The following is a 15,633-nucleotide window of genomic DNA, read 5'->3' as shown; positions in this document are numbered from 1 at the left end:
CTGGAAGGGGGTCCCTTCGTCCTGGATCACACATCCCGTAGGGTCGGGCTCCCTCCTCCCAAGCAGCACTCAGCCCCCAGCTCCCAGTTCACCTTCAGGAAGCCTTGAAAAGCCTCTGTTGATTCTCTCATATCCACTAACACCTGCCTCTTTTAAAAGTATTATAAACAGAAAATGACACCAACAAATAAAGACATTGGAAAAGAGAAAAATAATCACTCATCATCCAAATATACCTCTCTTTATTTCCAAGTTTTCCTTTTCAGTCTTTTCACATGTGTATTTCTTTAAATAGCTGTAATCATTATGATTTTTATATGCTTTTTAATCATCCTCTTTTACTATAATTGTAGTGTTTTTCCACGCAGCCTTCAAAAATGACTCTTCTCAGTGTTAGTATTCCATCATGTGGCTATACCCTAATTTACTCAACCATTTGCCTTTTGTTAGACACTTAATTTGCTTCCTTTAAGAAAAAAAAAAAACCTTTATTAAAAAAAATCCCTTTCTTCATATTCATAAATGAATATCCTTTTCCATTTGCTGTATGTCTCCTAATGCCAGTGTTCACTTCTAATCACCGTATTTAGCCTCTGCCCTGTTCTCCAAAGACCATTCTCAACCTACCTGTCCAGCTTATTTCCTATGTTCCCAATGCACATGTCTCTCCAGCTAGGTCCATTTCAGCCAGATTTATTTGTGCCTCTGGGGTTTAATTTATGTTGTTCCTTTAACTTGGGAGACCTTCTCTTTTCTCCTCTACCTATCTCAGTCCTATTCAGTTCTCAAAACCCAGGTCCCTCAAACAGCTCCAGAGAGACAGTCTATATTAAAGAGGATATTAGAATAAAAAGAGAATGAGAGGTTGTCTCTGTAATTTAGTTCCCCATGCTGTTGCTGCTGCTTCGTGTTTTTATCTCTTCCTCTCCCCTCTTTTTTTAAGTCTACTTACTTATATTTATTTTTAAGTAATCTCTACCCCTGGGGGTGCGTGGGTGGCTCAGTCGGTTAAGTGTCTGCCTTCGACTCAGGTTGTGATCCCAGGGTCCTGGGATTGAGTCCCACCATTGGGCCCCCTGCTCAGCAGGGAGCCTGCTTCTTCCTCTCCCTCTGTCCTCCACTCATGCTTGCTCTCTCTCTCTAGTGCTCTTTCTCAAATAAATAAAAAATCTCTAATAAAAAAAAAAGTAACCTCTACACCCAACATGGGGCTTGAACCCATAACCCTGAGATCAAGAGCCACACGCTCTACCGACCAAGCCAGCCAGGTGCCCCGTCTCTCTTCCTGAACTGGATATTCTTATTTTTCTGATTATAAAAATTATAATAGCAAGACAAAACCCAGGGACATAAGGAGACAGGCAGACTTTATTACATATAACTTCAATATGTCAAAAGGTGCCAAAAACCTGGTTAAAATCTAAGAAACTGACTATAAGAAAATATTTTGTAACACCTTCAAAAGACCAAATTCATAATCAAAATACTATCCATACTCCAATACTATCCATAATCAAAAAGGAGCACCTACTAATCAGTAAGAGATAAAGAAAACCACCAGAGAGAAAAACAGGTAATACGAATAGGTAATGTGCAGAAGGCCCATGGCCCACCCCCATGCTGGGAGGACTTTCAAAAAGCCTGCTTTGAGCTGGACACTCCAGCAGTGTTTTGTAGTTTTCATTGGAAAGGTCTTGCAAAGCTGTTATGAGATTTCTTCCTCTAGAAACAGACACTTAGCTGTGCACACACAGCTGCCTGGGGCACATCACTGCTAAGGACGGCCAATAGGATTAAGATCCCAATTCTGGGACAGTGTAAGTTCCGGCTTCTGCCCTAGACCTCTCCTTCCCCACTTCGCAGAAAGTGCATATGGATGGAGGAGTGGACGCAGCCATCTCAGACCGTAAGATGAAAGCCATGTGTTGGAGACGGCAGAGCAAGACAGAAGAGAGCCGCATCCCTGCCACTCTGGAGGCGGAATGTTAGCCCTGGACTGCTTACACTTAGACTAGGAATTAAACAACAAGTAAACAACTATCTTGCTTTGAGCCACTGCTGTTCTAGGGTCTTGGTTACAGGAGACAAGTTTATGTCATCTTAACACACACAGGCTGTAACTATCAAAGTCAGAAATGCGCATGGTCTTTGATCCAGCAACTCTACCCCCGTGTCCCTGTCCTAAGGGAATATCCACAGTCCTGCGCAAAGGTTTTCGCCACATGCACCACGGCTTCAAATAGAGGGGAATCGTTAGACAAACCGCGGTTATCCCACATCATGAAATGCACGGAAGCACAGAGAACAAATGAAGTAGGACTACACGCACCGCGGTGGAAAGATAAGATATTTTTAGGAGTAAGAAAGAAAAGCATTGTAGAAAAAGACTTATAGTATGATCCCACTTAGGTAAACGAGAAAACACAATATATTTGTATATGTATATGCACATATGTATATAAAAAATTAAGAAGTTGAGGAGGTAAACTGTTAACAGTAGTTACCTTCGGGGATGAGAGATTTTCACTTTTTTCCCATTATACTTCTGTATCATTTGAGCTCCGTGTTTTCAATTTTTACAATAAAGTGTTGTTGTTGTTGTTTTAAGATTTTACTTATTTATTTGAGAGAGAGAGACACAGCAAGAGCAGGAACACAAGCAGGAGGAGTGGGAGAGGGAGAAGCAGGCTTCCCGCGGAGCAGGGAGCCCAATGCGGGGCTCGATCCCAGGACCGTGGGATCATGACCTGAGCCGAAGGGAGACGCTTAACGACTGAGCCACCCAGGCACCTCAGTGGCTTTTTATTTTTTATTTTTTTAAGACTTATTCATTCATTCCAGATAGAGAATGAGCACATGGGAGGTGGGGGGCAGAGGGAGAGAATCCCAAGCAGATTCCCCGCTGAGTGCAGAGACAAGGGGAAGGGACTCTATCTTAGGACCCTGAGATCACGAGCCAAAACCAAGAGCTGGATGCTCAACCAACTGGGCCACCCAGGTGCTCCAACAATAAAGATTTTATATATTACTTGTGTGGTGGAACTTTTTCTCCATAGTAATACACATTCTGTGGTAGTTTTGTTTAGTAAAAAGTAAAAAAGCAGAAAATAAATTACCTATAACTTCATAATCAAGAAGAAGTCACTTTTAAACATTTTTCGCATATTTCCTTCCACTCCCTTTTCTGCATTTTCCATAGTTGAAACGATTTCTCTATATAATTTTGAATCTGTTTAGCATTTATCATAAGCATTTCCTCTAATAATAAAAACTCCTCGTAGATACTTTCATGGCCAAAAAATTTCTCATGATACAGACGTACCATAATTTACTCTACATCTTCCTGTTTTAATTATTTCTGTTTTTTCATTATAATGAAATTATAATGAACAGCCTTGTGCATAGAGCCATATATTTTTTTTTAAGTTTTTTTTTTTTTTTTTTAATTTATTTGACAGAGAGAGACACAGCGAGAGAGGGAACACAAGCAGGGGGACTGTGAAAGGGAGAAGCAGGCTTCCTGCGGAGCAGAGAGCCCGATGCGGGGCTCGATCCCAGGACCCTGAGATCATGACCTGAGCTGAAGGCAGACGCTTAACGACTGAGCCACCCAGGCGCCCCTGCATAGAGCCATATTTTAGATGACTTCCTTGGGCTGAATTCCTAGGAATGAAATTACTGTGTCAAAGAACATGAACATTTTAAAGGTCCTTAACACTCATTCAGAAAATGCATTCCAGAAAAATGCTCATTTCCCTAGATCTCCACCAGCACTGAATATTCTTATCAGACAAATTTTGTTAATTGTAAACCTTTTCCCTGAGATCTCCAGGCCTGAGAACAGAACTCAAAAGCCTTAAGTCAAAATGGTGGTGAACTCCCAGGAAGAACACAATGAGAATCACGTTGTATGCTTTCCCCAAACCCTGTAGGTAACCACCCCTTACCATCCCATCATTGTCACTGAAATTCATTCAACCAGACCCATTACTCAACCAGTTACTGATACTCACTCAACCCACCCAGATGCTAACTTTGCTTTTGAAAGCCCCGTTAGCTGATCTAAACATCTCTGGAGTGCTCTTTTCTCATGGTTAACAATTTTCCATGGGTTTCTTGGCCTCTGTTCTATGTATACCTTGTTTTTTTGTTTTTGTTTTTAATCTCAACTTAAAAAAAAAAAAATGTTGCCCTTGGAATACAATACCCTCCCCCATGAACTCCTGGCCTCTGGCCCCTCTGATTCTTCCCTCCTGCTTCCTATCCCTTCCCCCCAAGTGTCTCCATCCCCACTGGAACTGGAAATGGTACCCCATCTTTTTGCCAGCATCCTCCCCAGGGAGTCAACTTTTATTCTAATTCTGGCAGACTCTCTACGACAGAGGTCCTCACTTTTTCTGTACCTCAGACTCTTTGGCTACCTGGAGAAGCCTATGGATCCCTTCTCAGAATGATGGTTTTAAATACATAAAATACATACTGTCACAAAGGAGAGCAATTGAATTGAAACAGTCATCAAAATATTTGTAAACAAATTTATGATACCACCATAGATGTCCTTTATTAATATATTCTAGAACACCATCTAATGGCAGATTAAAGAACTACCATTATTTCAAAGTAGTAATGAATACAAACACCGTTTTGAGACATCTCTAACAACTTCATAGGATATGAAAACTTTAGTAATAAGTGACAAAGGAAGGTACTGCAAATATTACTGTGCTTTCTTGGCTATATCACTATTGTAGGAATTGCTAAGTTTGAGTTTGGGGTTATTGAAAATAAAACTGAAATTATGTTTCCATTCATTTCTAGGGATCCCTTGACTTATAAATGTAAGCCCTAAGTTAAAGTCCCTTGCTCCTATAGCTTGCCCTTCTCTTGACTGACACCACAGCCAACAAGAATTCTTATACTTCCGGGGCACCTGGGTGACTCAGTCAGTTGGGGGTCTGCTTCGGCTCAGGTCATGATCCCAGGGTCCTGTGATCAAGCCCGGCATGGGGCTGTTTGCTCAGCGGGGAGCCTGATTCTCCCTCTCCTGCTCCCCCTGCTTGTGCTTGCTCGCTCTGTCAAATAAATAAATTTAAAAAAAATTTTTTTATACTTCCCTTTGGAGGTAAGTTTAACACCCAAGTATCCATATTAAAACTAATATTACATTTTTAATTACTTCATTCATTGGAAAACATTTTTCTGTTTCTTTCTTTTTTTTTTTTTGGTACAAATTGCTTTTGTCATTATAGAATTTCAGTCCCATTTTCAATCAACTTGCTGGGTGAGGTCAAATTGCTATCCTATTTCCTGAGGATATACTTCATTGACTCAGAACAACCCCTGCCTTCCATGGAGTTTCCATGGGAGCTGAAGGAATGGTACATGCTTAGCCTCATCCAGAACATAAGCAAGAAAATTCTCTGGGAACTTGGGAGTCTCAGTGAAACCCTTGGGTTTCAAGTGTTGGTCCTACCTGTCCAACCGGGCTGTAAAGGCTGAATCGACTGTAGGAACTCTCAGAAATACCTGGGCCCAAGCCTCATCCCTGGAGTTTTGGATTCTAAAAACCTGGGTGGGACCTGGCAACCACACTTCTACAAAAATTCCAGTAGGCAACCAGATGTGGGGTTACCACTAGAGGGATTAAAAAGCTCTTAAAGGAATAAAAGCATTATTTGGGATGCAGGCCTAATAGTGAGATCCCAAGGAAGGAAACCCCTAGATGTTATGGAGACAGTGGCCTTTCATTAAATAAATTAAGGTAAATCTATAAAATAAAATATCCTTTTTAAAAAAGATTTATTTTATTTTTTTAAAGATTTTATTTATTTATTTGAGAGAGAGAGAGAGCACAAGCAGGGGGAGCAACAGGCTAAGGGAAAGGGAGAAGCAGGCTCCCCCCTGAGCAGAGAAACCAATATGAGGCTCAATTCCAGGACCTTGAGATCATGACCCGAGCCGAAGGCAGAGGCTCAACTGACTGAGCCACCCAGGCAACCCAAGATTTATTTATTTTAGAGACAGGGAGAGAGAGCACGGTAGGGAGGGGCGGAGGAAGAGAGAGAGAACCTCAAACAGACTCCATGCTGAGCACGGAGACTGGTGTGGGGCTTGATCTCATGTCCCTGAGATCATGACCTGAGCTGAAATCAAGAGTCAGAAGATGCCCAACCGACTTGGCCACCCAGGTGCCCCTATAAAATAAAATATCCTGTAGCCAATTCATTATTTTAATGTTTTCACAATTTTTGTACAAGCATGTACTCATGCAACGTGTAAAAAGTACAAAAATGGGGGAAACACAGATTTACAGTTTTTGACATGATAGAACATCTACCATATTTTGTAAAGTGATAAAAAGGTCATAAAACAGAGCATATAAAATAGTTGCATTAATGGTTATACATACAGAGCACGTATTTATGTAGATTTGCATGGCGAAATGTCTGGAAGGAACTATATCACCTGTGTGTGGTAAGATTTCAGGTACTTGATTTTCTTTTTGCTTATTGATGTTTCTAAATTTTCTATAATGAATGCATATGTTTGCACAATTGATAACAAAGGAGTGATCTCTCTAGAAGACTATCCTCTTCTTTGCTGGGATAGCATCTACCTATAATTGCCAGTTTCTTTAACCTTGCTAGAAACCTCCTGGAAGCCTTGAAATAATTCTAACTCTGGCCAAGGTAACATCCCTGTGTGCCCCCAGGCCGTGAGGTGTAGCGTGAGGAAGCACTCTGCCACCTAGTGGCTATTTCTAGGAACTGCGTCCTTTATTATACTGCCGCAACAATGGGAAACCCTGCCTAATGCATTGATAAACTTGGGATAGTAGAAAAGAAGTAAAAACCAAATGGCTGTGGGAAGAAAGTGTTAATCAAAAATCAGGTGCTTTTATATAGGGATAGAGAAGAGATACCGTTGGGGCAGGGAATAACTGAAGATTTGTTACAAAGCCAGCTCATGGGAGCACTAGGCATGACATGCAGTTGGATGAAACACTATAGCGATGACAAGACAGCTCATGGGGCAAGCAGCAGAGAGCAGCTCCAAATTAATGAGAAAGGAGCAAAGAAAAGCTGGAAATGGCTAAAATCACAGGAAACAGCCTGACATAGGTACTGGCTGAGAATCCATAGATCCTAAAGGAAAAGGAATATGGCAGAAAAGGAGCTGGAGGCATGGGGGTGGGGGAGACAACAATTAGGTAAGGGGTCCAAAGGAGAAGGGATAGAGGTTATAACTAAAGAAACTCTGTAAGGAAAAGGTACAGGGGAAACCCATTAGAGAATATTCAATAGATGGAGGAACCGAAGAGGGAGAACATCAAGGATAATAATCATTACAGTGATAACTATCATTTATTGAGCACTTATTACATACCAGATAGGGCTCTAAGTGCTTTACATGTGCTCTCTATTAACTCATTTAATCTTCACATCAACTCTATGAGATGCATAATATTCCCTCCATTTTACAGATGAGGAAATCGAGGCATAGAGATTAAGGAATTTGCCCCAGGGCCATAGGGCAGTGCTGGGCTGGAATGTGGACCCAGGCACTCTGGCTCATAACCACTGTAAAACATTCTGCTTGCCCTGGAGCAAGAAGACAAGTGGGGCAGAACGCAATAGGAACAAAAAGAAAGGAAGTCACAGCAGAGGCCGTTTGAAGGAAAAGTGAAGAGTTGCTTGATTTTACTCAGTGATGAGAACCAAGCACAACCAAAGATAGGACGTGTAATGATTAACAGCAAAAGAACTTAAAGACCACATAAAATATACATCACTAACTAAGATACTGTGTGTAGAATCACTTAGCAATATTGGAACAACCTTTGCGAATATAAAGTGTATTCAGGCATGTAAAAATATTTTCTTAGTCAAATAAGTAGTACTTTAAAACAAATCCCAGTTTTGACAATCAATGAGGTAGCAAAACAATTCCCCTGGTTACAATATAAACTTTCCAAAACATGTCCTTGAATGTAAACTTTTTGAGAATCGAACTTATTCCTCGGTTTTCTCCCAAAGTGCATTTAGCAAGTTTCCCATCAGAGAAGTCCTGGCTAAGTCCCCCTTAATGGCTTGTTTTACGCCTGGGGACCATGCCCTTTCTCACGCCAGCTTGCTTAGGGTGAAAGATCTTCAGTTCCCAGTGTTCCCTCTGAACCTTTCTTCTGGGCAGGATTCAAACCGACAATTCATGGGATGTCTGTTAAAGATGGGGCCTGCGTTGGACAATGTTCCGAAATCCTACATTTGAGTTCCTGCAGAAGTGGTGGGCGGATGCCATCGGGTTCAAGGGATTTACTTATGGTTAATTATTTAGGCCTGGGACACCTCGTAGGCTTAGTTAGCACTGCTGCACTGAACAACTCTGTCCTACCTCCCACAAAGATACTTTCAGAATAGGAATGTCTCCAAGGTTTTTTTCCACAGGATGAAAGCAGAAGATTCTCAGATCAGCCGCCACTTTGCTTTGCTGGCCCCACTGACTCCTTTATAGGTTCCCTTTTTATGTAAAGGAATTCTGATTATTAGTCCTTGGAGTCCCCCCGCACGGTGCTTCTCAAAATCAGTTCGGAGCCATCTGAGGCCTTGTTGGCACCTGCCTGACATCTTGTAGGGTCCCATGCTCTTCTGGCCTCTCAGAGATGCTGCTTTTCCTGAGATGACTTTTTAGACTATGGGGCGAGTGAGCAGGCATTTATTTACTCAGGTGCCTGCTCTCTCGGGCACACACACTTTTCCTAGATACATTACTTACAGTGGAATAGTTTTCAGGCTTCCTGTGGGTTACTTTACTCAGTACAAATTTTTTTTCTTCCTTCCTTCCTTCCTTCCTCCCTCCCTCCCTTTTTCTTTCTCTTTCTTTCCTCCTCCCTCCCTTCTTTCTTTCTAATATAAATTAAGGGTTTATTACAAAATACAAAATGTTGGTTTCTCATTATCAGGGATTCAAGAATCCGAGGCCATGAGCCCACCCTGGGAGGGGCTGGGGGCCAGAAGCCAGGCTCAGGAGCAGGCCAAAAGTCACTGGTGTACAAACCCCAGCAGATGGGTGCTCTCCAGGGTCGCTGCCACCTAGTTCTTATCTTACTGCCTGTACGCTGCATGCTCCAAGGCATGGATCCCCAGTGTCATGTGCATGCCCCTCCTGAAATGCTGGGGTAGGGGTCACAAAAGCCAGACCTTGACGGACAGGCCAATACGGGTAGCCGTGCTGCGGTGCGGGAGGGAGGGTATGAAGGCCACAGCCACCGTGTTCTCAGGGTGGCTCACCTGATTCCGGGCTCACTCTACTACATTCCATTCTTCTAGGGGCTGTGGCAGCTCCGGGACATTGATGAAGCAAATCCGATCAAAGACCCCATGTGCACACCCCTGCTGCTGGGAACCCGCTTGTCTTCTTTGTCCACAATCACCAGGTGTCCCCAGAGTGCTCACAGACGAGGAGGGGACCAGTCTCCAGTTCTCCAAGGAGCTGCCTCACCCCCTGCTGCCGGCCCGCACAAGCGTTCTGCACATACTTTTCCCCCCAAGTACCCGCAATTCAGCATAACTCATGTTCTTCCAAATGCACACTGAATTTTTGATCTTTGGAGGTGTTGCCCTTCTCCCCTGCAGCAGCCCCTTGTTTTGGTGTCACGATGTGGTGGTGTGCTACCCCACACAGGGCCTGCCACACGTTCCCTCACTCACAGAACTCACTCGACCATCTCCTGGCCTTCTGGGTTTGACAGGCTACCCTGCTCTGGGAAGCCTCTCCTCAAGTCTGCCGCCCACGACCTGCCTGTCCTCTGCCACCGGGTGACCAAGTTCTGAGGCTCTCCAGGCTCATGTGACATTCCAGGTTCAGCCTTGGCCAAGGGGCAGGAAAGTCTACTCTCACTGCTACGCTTCTGTCATTGAACAGTGCAGCATGCAGCCCTCGACTCCCCAGTTGACTCTGCTGGCCTTCTGGGGTGGCACCGAGGCGTCCGTCCTCATCCTGTCTCCACAAAGAGCTGGCAGCGCAACTGAATGCCCAGACATTCCCGGGCCAGGCTTTAGGGCTGGGGCTGTGGATACGACAAGGAAAGGGGGCCCAAGTCTCCCCGTGATCTCGGGTCAAGCGCAGTCTCCTCACAGGCTTCTCCAGAATCGGGTCTTGCAGCCCTGTCCTCTCCCCTGTGACACTCCAGCCCCACTGCCTTCTCTCTGCCTCTTCCCTCCTCCAACACCTCAACCTCCGACCTCTGCAGGGCCTTTGCTCTGGCTGCTCCTTTGCCAGGAAAACTCTTCCACGGCAGATCTCTGTGTGGCTGGCCGCAGCTGCAACAGCATCTTGCTACCTCACCCCCAGGGAGACGGCACCCAGCAAAGTGCGGGCCAGCGCTAGGAAGGGCTGAGCGAGACAGCGGGCCTCCCAGCTCCCACCTGCTCACCTGGGGCCCCCGGACGGTCCCCTTTGCCCACCTCCTCCTTTGAAGGCCTGCGGTGGCAACAAGAGACCTCCACGGGCCTCCGTGGGCAGACAGAGCTCTCTCTAGGCTCACAGCTGGGGGGGAGAAGCACCCAGTCCCCCCGTCGGCAGGGCATGGCTGCACGGGGAGATCTGCCAGCTATGATGAGGGTGCTCACATCCACGCAGACCTCACTCTCTCCAGCCACCACTGAATGGTGTGCCACCGTCACCACTCACGCCCCTGACACCCAGTGTCACACAGCCTCTTCTGCAGGCCACCGCCCTCACAGCGGCAGCCTTAAATCCTATGGTCACCCTTTTCCCTTCAAGCACCCAGGAGGCAAATAACATCAAGATCCTCAATTAATACCAAGATTCCTATGTGAGAAAGGAAGCATGTATCCATTTCGTTTGGGGTAATTTTTACATGGTCAACTGTCTATTTAGTAGGCAGATTTTAGTGTTTGTGTGTTTTCCTCCATCATTTACTTTCCTCTCAACCTTTCAATGGCGGAATGGTGGCCTCCCAGCAAACTGAACCACGTGCCCTTCTCCTATCAAGCACTCTGCTTTTTTTTTTTTTTTTACTTTTTCAGTGAGGCATAACTTGCATACAGTAACTACACAAATCTCAAGTGTACAGCTGGATGATTTTTACGTATGTCGCCACCACCCAGATCAAGATAAAGGACACTTCCTGGGCCCCAGAAGATTCATGTTCCTCCCCAGTCAATACTCCCTCCACAACCAGTGACCAGATATAAACCATGAAAAAGTCTGCCTCTTCTTGAACTTCACATACATGCTTTCCCACCATCTTATTACCAAAGTTATCATGATACCTCTGAATATTTTTGAGTGGCAAGATACTGGCTTAACCAGGGCTCTTTGGAGAATGGTTGATTCCAAGGTGGGGCAAAGAAAATACAAGCTGGGAACATGTCATGGCACCAGAAACTAAGGAACTGCTTTAAAAATGATGGGATCATGGCACCTGGAGGGCTTAGTCGGTTGCGTCGGACTCTTGATTTCAGCTCAGGTCGTGATCTCAGGGTCCTGAGATCAAGCCCTGCGTCAGGCTCTGTGCTCAGCATGAAGTCTGTTTGAGATTCTCTCTCTCCCTCTGCCCCTCCCCCTGCTTACGTGCACTCTCTCTAAAATAAATAAAATCTTTTTAAAAGATTTTATTTATTTATTTGACAGAGAGAGAAAGCGAGAGCACAAGCAGGGGGAGTGGCAGGCAGAGGGAGAGGGAGAAGCACGCTCCCTGTTGAGCAGAGAGCCCAACATGGGGCTTGATCCTAGGACGCTGGGATCATGACCCGAGCCAAATGCGGACACTTAACTGAGCCACCCAAGCACCCCTAAAATAAATAAAATCTTTAAAAAAATGATGGGGTCAAAAAGACAACTTTAAGGAGCATCCAAGGGCCAAAGCTGGGACAACCTGAATAGCAAAATAATGACAGAGTCAGATAACCCATGAAATAAAATAAACACCCATGAATCTATACTGATATAAATAAATACTTGAATAAATAAAAGGGAGAGCAGGGACTGCTCTCCCTTAGAGTAGAATGGCAATTAATAAATGCAGAAGAAGTGGTAAAAATAGAAAATCGCCATTAGGCAAACATCACAGTAATGACTGTTACAGGCAAGAACCATTAATGGATGTTAAGATTAGTGGGTGAAAGAATGATGAGAAACAATGGAATTATATAGTATCAAAGTGTTAATAGGTACCAGAAGGTACCTATTAATTACCAAAGGAGAAATAGTAACTTTACAGTGGGGAAGCCTGGTAGACCCACATAAGGCAAGTGATCGAAAGCATTGGGAATGAGACATGCCAGCACCTTGTACCTCCTGACAGGATATCCTGAGGACGTATCACCTCTGTGGTTTCTTCCCCAAAAGGCATGACCCTCAATTTCATCATAAGAAAACATAGGACAACCCCAAAGTAAAGGACATTCTATAAAATAACTAATTAGTACTCTTCAAAAGTTTTGAAAATTTTCTTTGTCAAGGAAGACAAAGACTGAGGAATTGTCCCAAATGAGGATCCTGAATTGGACCTTGGTCCAGAAAAAGAACATTAATGGGAAAACTGGTAAAATTGAAATAAGGCCTGTAGATTAATAATATTTTATCAACTTGAAGTTTCTGGTTGGTTAATTATAGTATGGCATATAAGATGTAAACATTAAGTGCATATGGGTGGGCTATTTGGGAACTCGACTATTTTTGCAACATTTTATAAGCACAAAATTAGTTCAAAATAAAAGGGAGAGAACACGGGGCACCTGGGTGGCTCAGCTGGTTAAGTGACTGCCTTTGGCTCAGGTCATGATCCTAGAGTCCTGGGATCAAGTCTCACATCGGGTTCCTGGCTCAGTAGGGAGCCTGCTTCTCCCTCTGACCCTCTCCCCTCTCATGCTGCTTCTCTCTCTGATAAATAAATGAGAGAGAGAGGGGCGCCTGGGTGGCTCAGTTGGTTAAGCGACTGCCTTCGGCTCAGGTCATGATCCTGGAGTCCCGGGATCGAGTCCCGCATCGGGCTTCCTGCTCAACAGGGAGTCTGCTTCTCCCTCTGACCTTCCCCCCCTCTCATGAGCTCTCTCTCTCTCAAATAAATAAATAAAATCTTAAAAAAAAAAAAATAAGTGAGAGAGAGAGAACACTTTTTTCAAAACCTGGTTTGAGTGGGGTCCCTCCTCCCCAGCCCTTCCTGAGGCTGACATTCAGCCCCTAGAGTGCTGGTGGCTCTGAAGTCTGGCATCTCTCTCGGGGCCTGGGTGGGGCTCCAGGACTTCGCAGACAGAAGCCCACACCCTCTGCCCCAGCAACTTGCACCCATGCCCAGAACTCCCTGTTGCCTTCAGGCCTGGTGGTCATTCGGACCCTACATTTCCACAGAGACAAGAGTGGGTGGTTCTGAGCCCCAGGGAGGGAGGGCATGAAAAGGAATGAGGAGGTCACAGGTACTTCAGGCAGTAGAAGGAGAAAAACCCAGGAGCCCCGAATAGTAGATCAAAAGGAGGACCCTGGAGCACTTGTTTCTCAGTCTTAAAACAACCAATTTTTTGTTAAACATTTACTTTGTGAGAAGAAAGTCTGCAAGGGATTGTCAGTGAAAGGTGAGGAGCGGTGGAGGGCAGAGGAAGCCCTGAGAGGTGGAGGGAGAGGAGGGGAAGGGGAAAGGGGAGGGGGAAGTGGGAGGCTTGGGAACGGTGGCAGACCCTTGCCTGGGATCCTTGAGTAGCTACTGTATGAATTCGGCTCAAGTGCCCCACGAGGTGCCCGGCCAGGCTCCAAGGTAGAGGCAGCAGAGCGCAACGCATGTGTGTGATAAGGATTCTGGCCATCTACCACTTACTCCCTAGGTGACCGGAAGAGGGAGAGGGAGATTCTCAAGCAGACTCCTCGCTGAGCGCAGAGCCTGACGCGGGGCTCGATAACCCAGGACCCTGGGATCATGACCTGTGCCGAAACCAAGAGTCAGACGCCCAACTGACTGAGCCACCCAGGTGCGCCAAGTCGTCGCAGTTTTTAGCCCTAAAACTTCTCTCATCCAGGCTGGGCCAGTCTGGCTTCCTGGGATCCCGGGATTCATTTCGAGAGGTACCGTGGCAGTGACTTCGTTACAAGTGGCCCGTTAGCAGTCAGCCTTCGTCCGCCACAGAGCTCACGGGCGGCCTCACACAATCTCACACGATGCCCCTGCACCCTGCTCCTCCAACCTACGCCATGCTTCTGTCCCCTAAGGGACACCACCTGCCTATCTTAACACCACCAGGCACATGTTTTCTTTTCTTAGCCATGCAATTAGGGAACTGTGGGGCTAGGAGGCACTCTGCAGATCATCGAGTGTAACTGCCCATTCTGTTTCGTCTAAAAGGAAGAGGTGACACCCCTCCGGTAGGCCACCTGAGGTGTTAATACCTACGCAGCAGGCACAAATCCACACTGTCCTTCCGTGGGTTATGGCACAAAGACCTCAAATCGGTCAGATAATCAAATGTGCAACCCAGTGAAGAAGAACATCTCTGTGTCTAACATAGGTTTAAAGGCATCGACTATTATGGTCCTGTGCTCTGCCAATATTGTGAACCGCTAAGAGCCATTCCAGGAATCACCTCCACCTCTGTGAGCTAATCTGGGAAGCACTTTTATCACATATGACAAGGCCCTCTGAGCCTGGCTCATGAGAACTAAGTTAGACTTCATGCTCTTGATAGCCTGCTCCACCTCAACCACATGATCAAAACTGATAGCTTAGCCCAGCACAGGGCCGTTCCAGCCCCCCGTGCTCATTTATCCTAGGACGCCGCACACACGGCTGGCTGGCAGAAGCCGGGGCTCTTCCTCAGCTGCCTGCGGCCTCCGCACCACAGCTAGTGTCTACTTCCAGAAGCCCACTCTGCCCTTTTCTGCCCGGAGCCCTAACGTGGGCAAGTGGAGTCCTGCCTCTCCATCCATCCGTGGACCAGACTCTGCACGGAAAGGAACAGCGCAGAGGCTCAGGGATCACGGGGAGCTGCTGCTCTGGAGAACACCTACGTTATTAGTTAGAGCTCAGAAGAACGTTCCACCTTCTCTGGCATTCCCCCCCGCCTGCTCTTAAAAGACATATCTGCCCATTAAGAAAGAAAGAAAAAGGAAACCCCTCAGTTCAGAAACGTGCAAAGCGGAGAAAGAAAAGCCCCCAGCTGTCCCCAGACAGAACGACCGTGAGCAGCTCCAGGCCTGTCTCTGCAGACTGCAGAGGCTCGCAGTCCATCTCCTCGATCCCCCAGTCCCCATTCCCCCCTTCCTGGGCCTCCTGGAGCAGCGGCCTGGCTGTCCACCACTAACACGTGCCCTCAGTCTTCTTCACATCCCCAGCCAAGGCTTCCAGGACAACACCCCACTCTCCCTGGCCGCCCCCTCAGCCTCCTCGCGAAGATGTGCCAGGGCTCAGGCCCGGGCCTCTCCTCTCTTCTGTCCACACCCACTTCTTTTAGGGGGTTCACCTACTGTCCCGGCTTTAAGGACCGTCTAGCCAAAGGCTCCTCAACATACGTGTCCAGCCCAGACCTCTCTCTCTCTTTTGAGCTCCAGACTCGTTAACATTTATTTGCCTACCTAGATCTCCATTTGGGTGTCTAATGGCATTTCAAATTCGACATGCCCAAA

The 15,633-nt window shown here is 46.0% G+C and overlaps 1 protein-coding gene across 5 annotated transcripts in view; it reads right to left on the bottom strand.

Annotated features, from left to right (window-relative positions):
• TBC1D22B (TBC1 domain family member 22B) overlaps nucleotides 1-15,633 on the bottom strand; it is a 73,869-nt gene that overhangs the window by 2,040 nt on the left and 56,196 nt on the right. The gene's annotated exons all lie outside the window — the stretch shown is intronic.

The sequence above is a fragment of the Mirounga angustirostris genome, unplaced genomic scaffold (assembly GCF_029215605.1).
Source record: "Mirounga angustirostris isolate CCGP_5_RB_7025 unplaced genomic scaffold, mMirAng1.0.hap1 SCAF_8, whole genome shotgun sequence".
Taxonomy (NCBI): Eukaryota; Metazoa; Chordata; class Mammalia; order Carnivora; family Phocidae; genus Mirounga; species Mirounga angustirostris.
The sequence above is the reverse complement of the archived record's forward strand: the minus strand, read 5'-3'. Positions and strand labels throughout refer to the sequence as shown.